This window comes from Orcinus orca, chromosome 6 (assembly GCF_937001465.1).
Source record: "Orcinus orca chromosome 6, mOrcOrc1.1, whole genome shotgun sequence".
Taxonomy (NCBI): domain Eukaryota; kingdom Metazoa; phylum Chordata; class Mammalia; order Artiodactyla; family Delphinidae; genus Orcinus; species Orcinus orca.
Genome location: NC_064564.1, coordinates 114,080,945 through 114,088,275, shown reverse-complemented (window position 1 = coordinate 114,088,275; position 7,331 = coordinate 114,080,945). Strand labels below are relative to the sequence as shown.

General features: G+C 56.5%; 1 long non-coding RNA gene across 1 annotated transcript; it reads right to left on the bottom strand.

Moving 5' to 3' along the window:
- Positions 1 to 264: 264 nt before the first annotated feature.
- Positions 265 to 3,464, bottom strand: LOC125964725 (uncharacterized). The gene is made up of 3 exons (XR_007477965.1): positions 3,127 to 3,464; positions 2,845 to 2,953; positions 265 to 670 (listed from the first exon to the last, which is right to left on the bottom strand). It is a non-coding gene; the product is annotated as an uncharacterized LOC125964725 (long non-coding RNA).
- Positions 3,465 to 7,331: the final 3,867 nt, after the last annotated feature.

Genomic DNA, 7,331 nt, shown 5'->3' with positions numbered 1-7,331 from the left:
CTGATCTGAGCCTGGATGACTATCGAGGCAGTGTGGCCAGTTCACTTGTCTGCCTCTCCCACTGCATGGTGGGCTTCCTGGAGGCTCACTCACAGTGCCTGGCACACAGTAGGTGCTCAATAAATGTTGGTCTTCACAGGTGAATGAGCCCAGAATGCTGGCTCTATCCCCAGCACAGCCCCTGCCTTCCTCTGGCCTGATCTCCCCTCTGCCTGGGGCTCTGAGGGTCCCGGGGCCAGAGTGGACATAACCAGGCTGAGCGACACAGACAGAAAGTGCTCTGGGGACCCTGTAACTAGGGACTCTTCCCTGGAAAGGGGGCAAAGCCTTCTGGGATGACTATGCTTTGAAGGACAGGAGGACGGGTTGGGGCAGAAAAGGGGAGAATATGACTTTTACTAATGAAAAATTGCAAGCCGGACACCAGTGCTTTAGATGGTTCCCCTGCTTTTTCCGTGTTACGACCTTTTGGATAAACAGTTTTGCCCCCAGTCTTCAGATAACAGGTGGCCAAAGAGACCTGAAGCCACTCGCCCAGGATCACACAGCTACATGCGGCAAATCCAGATTCAAAGCTGGTGTGGCTGGTTCCAGGGGCCATGTCCTTGCTCCACCTAGTGTGCCAGGGACGACTGTCCATCCATCGTGCCTGCGTCTGGGGACAGGTAACCTGCATGAGCAAACGCCGGGCAGCTGGATGGAATCGTGGGGGCAGCAATTACCTAAGAAGCCTATGAGCACCAATTCCGCCACCCCAGAGGTCTGCGGTGAAAGCCAGAGGGAAGGTGGGTCAGTCACTTGTCCCCTCTGTGCCTCAGTTTTCTTGTCTGTAAAATGGGGACATAACGGCACCTGCTTCATACTGAGCATCTCTAAAGTGCTCAGAACAGTGCCTGGCGCAGAGAAAGCATCGTGTAAATGGTTTTAAATAAATAAATAGGGAACGTGGTAGGTCTGAGTCCAGGCAGAGGGGCAGAGGGGCAGAGAAGCCCCCGGGATGTCTCTGGACCGGGAGGGTCCACGGACCCTGGGGCATCAGGAGGCAGGGATGCTGTGCTAGGGCTGGGGTGAGCGGTCATGGCTTTACTTTCCCCAGCCACAGGCCAAGGCAGATCCTTGGACAGCCCTGGGAGGGCTCAGTGAGGCCACGAGATCTGAGGTCCATGGGCAGCCCCCTCCCCTGGACCTTGGAGGCTGAGCGGCAGGAAGGCTGCCCAGCACGGCGCCCTTCTGGATCCAGGCCAGGAGACGGAATAAGCGTTCTTCTCTCCTTCACCCAAATGGGCACATGAACACACAGGCTCCTGGGTCACACCCCAAGGAACTGAGAGGTGAGGCAGTGCCCTGGAGATGAGTTATCTGGTCAGGGAGCGGGGCATGTCCCCCGTCAGCATCCATCACAATTAAAATATAAAATCATAAAGACACGCCGAGGCAGAGGGATGGCGACAGCTCGCAAGGCTTTCGCTTTTCAGTTCTGCAAAACTGTCTGTGAGGCTTCGGTACAACACCGCACCTCTCCGAGCCTCCGTCTCCACATTTTGTAAAGGGGGTGTCTTGTCACAGCCGGGGCACTACACAGCTCCGGGAACCTGATTCTACCAGATGAAAGAAAAGGAATTTATCCTTTAAGAAAGCCCTAGTGGGCTTACCCTGGCGGCACAGTGGTTAAGAATCCGCCTGCCAATGCAGGGGACAGGAGTTCGAGCCCTGGTCCGGGAAGATCCTACATGCCGCGGAGCAACTAAGCCCGTGCGCCACAACTACTGAGCCTGCGCTCTAGAGCCCGTGAGCCACAACTACTGAGCCCGCGCACCTAGAGCCCGTGCTCTGCAACAAGAGAAGCCAATGCAATGAGAAGCCCCCGCACCCCAACGAAGAGTAGCCCCCGCTCGCCGCAACTAGAGAAAGCCCTGCAGCAATAAAGTCCCAATGCAGCCAAAAATAAAAATTAACTAATTAATTAAAAAAAATAAAAAAGAAAGCCCTACTGATTTACTCTGTTAATTCCTCAGATGGGGAGGGAGCATTGCTCAGGCCAGGAGGATCAGTGACCTGTACCCACTAGACCAAGGTCAGAGGCAGAATTTGAGGCTGTCAGATCCCCGAGAGGCCTGTGGCCAAGCCACCTGGCCCTCTGGGTGTCCCCGGGCCCAGAGCCCTCCCCTCCCCCTGTCTCCAGACTCTGCTCCCAGTCTGGCAGGCCTGTCACCTCTGTCCTTCTCACCTCCCTGACCCTCACGACAGGCCCCCTCATTCCCTGAGAGGAGGAATTGCAGCCAGGAAGGCCAAGTTCCGTGGTACCTGAAAGTCCCCTCTTGGACTGTGGGTGTCATTCTTGCTTGATCACCAAACCCCCTACCCCCCCCAAATATGGAGTCTCCACAGAGTCCCTTATTAAGAAATTGGTCGGTTTCCTGCTAATTAAAACAAATACGGTGCCACATTAGACGCCAATTAATTTTCAGAGCTGCCAGGGAAACATCGCCTGGAAAACGTGCACCCCCGCCCCCTCAGCAAAGGGCGGCTGCGCAGCGCCAGCAGCAAGGGGAGGAGGCCGGGCATCACGGGCCTCCAGCGAGGGTGGGAAGGAAGGGATGGCCAGCTGTGGACCAGGCAGCAGGAGGGGCTGCCAGGTGGGGCTTCCCTGTCCTGCAGGGACCCCGCTCACCTAGCCCCGGAGCTTTGGACACCATCCCTCCCCAGGAAACATAATCCCTAAGACCAAGTCTCCCAAGCCCACAACCAAAGGCAAGCACTTTCTCCGTAATGGGCATCCTTAGCTTGTGAAAACTATGCGATCTGGAAGGCTTGTGGTCACCAGGCCCTGTAGCCCTAAGTTACCTCACTGAGCCCCACAGCAGTCCTAGGAGGGAGGCGCCATTGTCCCCATTTTGAAGATGAGCAAGTTGAGGTCCAGAGTCAGCAAGTCCCTCTCCTGAGGTCACAGCTTCTAGAGGCAGAGCAGGATATCTGTCAGGTCCCCCATGACTATACCCAGAAAACCTGCAGTGGTTCCTTTTACAGTATTGAGGATTTTCCCATAACATAAAAAAGGGCGGGGGAATGACCACGTCTGCAAAAAAACAAATTTCATCGGCTGCATGTGTTCAAGGTGAGGCTTACCTGCTCCTGAATCACAAGAAAGCACCGGTTTACTGAGAGCTTAGTCCATGCCAGGAGGCCTTTTAGGCCCTGTACAGTTGTCAGCTCACTGAATCCTCGCTAGCACGTGAGGTTCAGAGAGGTTAGGTAATGTGCCCAAGGTCACACAGCCTGCCCATGTCTTAGCCATGGAAATCTGTCTTTAAGGTCCAAGGTTTTCCATTTCCTCAAGGTCAAAGCCAAGGTCTGTAGGTCTTCTCCTCTCCTGGCAGGGCAGTGAGCTACAGAAAAAAAAAACACTGGGTTCACCCTGTCACCTCAGACACACCCCTTTCCTTCCCTGGGCCTCAGCTCTCTCATCTGCCAAATGGACCTCATTCAGTTTGAGCATCCTGCAGAGGCCCTCGGTCTGGGGCAGGTGGCTGGGAGTAGAGCATCCAGCCAGACGGTAGAAACAGCCGTCCCTCTGCCAGGATAGGGAGACCTGGCTGCCTTGCAGTGAGTGGCAGAAAGAGGCCTAGTGGCCAGACAGGGACACAGTGAGAACAGGGGGGACAAGAGCCCAGCCAGGGCTGGCCACAGAGCACCCCCCGCCCGGCTGCCCCCACACTGCAGACAGCTCACGGGGCAGTGAGGGGGCATCCTCTCTGACCCCAGCAGCTCCAGTAGGACCTGGGTGGGTATCTGTTGCCCATCACCCGCTGTTCTCCATTCCCCACTCGATCCCGGAGATCAGTCGCTCTGCCCAGGCCAGGAGTAGAAGGCAGTGGAGATAAGCAGGGGCGGGGGGGCTAGGAGAGGTGCAGGGGCTGGGGTGGGAGGGCGGGGGGGGGCCCTCTGACCCTCCCCCTTGTGCTGAGCTCTAACTTGGAGGCCCCAGCATTTCATAGAAACTTCTCCCATGGGAATCATCAGAGAGGCGCTCAGGCATCCTGCTTCTCTTTGATAAGGGAGAAGAGGTGCAGGAGCGGGGAGGGGTCTGCGTGTGCTGTGAGTGCTCACAGCTTGGGGATGGGCTGCAGCAGGAGAGTCAGGTGGGAGGGAAACACGGACGCCACATGGGCAATGGCCACGGGGCCGCGTGTGCACAAAACTCTGAATGCCTAGAGGATGCCGAGCAACTCGCCGGGAGGGTGGTTCGCAGAGCAACTGACAACTGACTGGGGTCTGAAAGCAGCGTGGAGAGGAAAGGGCGCTCCTGACAGAGGGCACAGCACGAGCAAAGGCCCAGCGGCCGGACATGAAAGAACGTGGCGTGCTGGGAGGACAGAGCAGCTCGGTGTAGTCAGAGTGGAGTCCAATGGCTGGAGCTGACGAGACATGAGAGGCAGACATGGCTTCACGCGGTCAAGGCCTTCTGTGTCGTGCTCTGCCAAGTCTTCGAGTCGACAGTGATAACGATGCCATCTGCTATCGAGCAGTTATAATGTGTCCAGCACCACGCGAAGCCCATCGCAAGCACTGAGGCCCACTGGCTCCTCCAACAATCCCATTACGTGAATACTAGTATCATCCCCATTGACAGATGAGGTAACTGAGACCGAGAGAGGTTAGGTGAGTGGCTGGTGGCCACACATCTGATAGTGGCTGGTCTGGGACTTGGATCCAGGCTCCCAGTTCTAACCCGGCAGCATGTGCGACCTCTAAGGAGTTCGTACTTCACCGTAACGCAGCTTGGAACCACGAGGGATTTTAAAGGGGATCGGGTGGGTCATAGAGTCTAGATGCTCCAAACCCCCGAGTCAGGCTTGTGGAGACTTGGCAGGTCTGTTTTCGAGGTCCACTGGTGGTTACAGGCCTTCCAGGGATCTGCCCCTGTCTTCCTTCTGCACTTTGCTAAACACCGGGGTTTGGCCTGAGTCTTCTGCCCCAGCTCACTATCCCTGGGGCTGGGGGGCCATCACTGCCAGGGACACAGACTCCCACCAGTCAGGGGTCTCAGCCCCTCCAGCCCTTCCTAGGTCCCCACATTGCCCACTCTCTTCCCTCTTTCCTTCCTCGCTCAGGGATGGCATCTATAGGGTACACCTGGGAAGTGACCCACAGTGGAGCTGAACAACCCTCAGAATGAACCCAGCAGAGGTGGCCTCCCCGCGGGTGCTGTAGCAGCCCCACGCCCCTTCCCCACTTCCTTCCCAGCCTCCAGCTGCCGTCGGAGGGGTAGGGTGTCGGACACTGCCAAGAGTACTGGAGAGTTCCTTTCCACCATCTTGCCTCCAGAGGTTCTCTTTCATTCTCTCCCTCACCCCACCCCGGACAAGGACCTCAGCATTACAGGCATCAGACGACAGCAGATTTGGGAAACTCTTCAGGATTTCCCCTGCCTGTCCTCCTTATTGTGCACGTGGAGAAGCTGAGTTCCAGACAAGGTCAGTCAGCAGAGCAGCTGGGGACCGGCTTTGCTGGGCTCCTGGTCTCCCACCCCGCCACGCATTTACTGACAGCCCTGTGTTTTCACGTAGGGGAATCTCACATTTGATCCTCACGTCCACCCAGAGCAGGAGGAGATCAAACAGGAAGACTGGGCTGTCCTGCTCTAGCTCCTTCTGTCTCTAAAAATGCAGAGTCTCCTATCAGCATCTGTAAAAAGAGGCAGGCAGGGCTTCCCTTGTGGCACAGTGGTTAAGAATCTGCCTGCCGGGCTTCCCTGGTGGCGCAGTGGTTGAGAGTCCGCCTGCCGATGCAGGGGACACGGGTTCGTGCCCCGGTCCAGGAAGATCCCACATGCCACGGAGCGGCTGGGCCCGTGAGCCATGGCCGCTGAGCCTGCGCGTCCGGAGCCTGTGCTCCGCAGCGGGAGAGGCCACAACAGTGAGAGGCCCGCGTACCTCAAAAAAAAAAAAAAGAATCTGCCTGCCGATGCAGGGGACACGGGTTCGAGCCCTGGTCCGGGAAGATCCCACATGCCGCAGAGCGGCTGGGCCCGTGAGCCATGGCTGCTGAGGCTGCGCATCCGGAGCCTGTGCTCCGCAACGGGAGAGGCCACAACAGTGAGAGGCCCGCGTACCGCAAAAAAAAAAGAGGCAGGCAGTAGGTCAATGACTTGCCCAAGTTTGTGTACCAGGCTAGTCACAGTCAAAAGGGTCTCCTGTCTGAGGTTCTTCCTGTTCTTCGGTGTTAAGACTGGCAAATACACTGGTCTTGCTTCCCTTTCTGTGCTCACGGCAGACATGACTAATTGATCACAGCACTCTTCCCCTATAAGCCTCAGAATCCTTCTCAACACAGGCTTCTCAACACAGGCTTTACCAAGTGTGGAGTTGGCAACCAAGGTGACACCTGTTCACCACTCTTCCCAGATTTTAGGTCTAGTCTGATCTTGTATCTGTCCCAGGACCTGGCCTGGGGCCCAGTACACGGCACAGGTCACAGTGATAAACATTTGTTGAGTGAGTGAGTGAATAAATGGTGACTGTTGAATGAATAACACCTCCCAAAGCCAGTCCCCCTAGACCAGCTCCCTTCATTGTAACAACATGACCTTAACAATAATAGCAATGACCCCAACATCTGAGGTTCCCTGAGTCCTCTAAGCCTCTTCAACTGAGGTGAGGGACCACCTGGGAAGTCATCTCCCTTGGCCACACGTCACCTGGTCTCCTGCCTCCTGGTCCACCACTCTGCCCCAGCCCCCCAGCCCCCCAGCCCCAGCTTGTCTTTCATTCTCTGGGTCAGTTAAAGTAGACCTGGGCCTCCATCTGGGGACTTGAAGGGTGTTGAGGGCAGGTCCTAGGGACTAGGGTGGGAACAAGTTAATTAGGAATTTCCTCATCCTGCTTGGAATTTTAGAATTGCAGAATAGGGGAGATCACAGGGCCCTTATCTGTACAGGTTGGGAGAGAGTGGCCCTCTTGGGGGGGTGACCTGCCCAAGGTCACCCAGAGAGTTTGGCTGAGGTGGGTCTGCAGAGCCCAGTGGCAGAGTCCCCACAATGCCCTCTCATCTCCTGGCATCCTGTGCGTGCATAGTTAGTTGTTTATTTTATGTCTTTTTTAGAATTTGAGGCCCTTGGAGGGAGGGACCCTAGGCACCTAATGTGAGGTTTGGCTTAAGACGGGTGCTCAATAAACGATGGATGACGGGCTTCCCTGGTGGCGCAGTGGTTGAGAGTCCGCCTGCCGATGCAGGGGACACGGGTTCATGCCCCGGTCTGGGAAGATCCCACATGCCGTGGAGCGGCTGGGCCCCTGAGCCATGGCCGCTGAGCCTGCGTGTCCGGAGCCTGT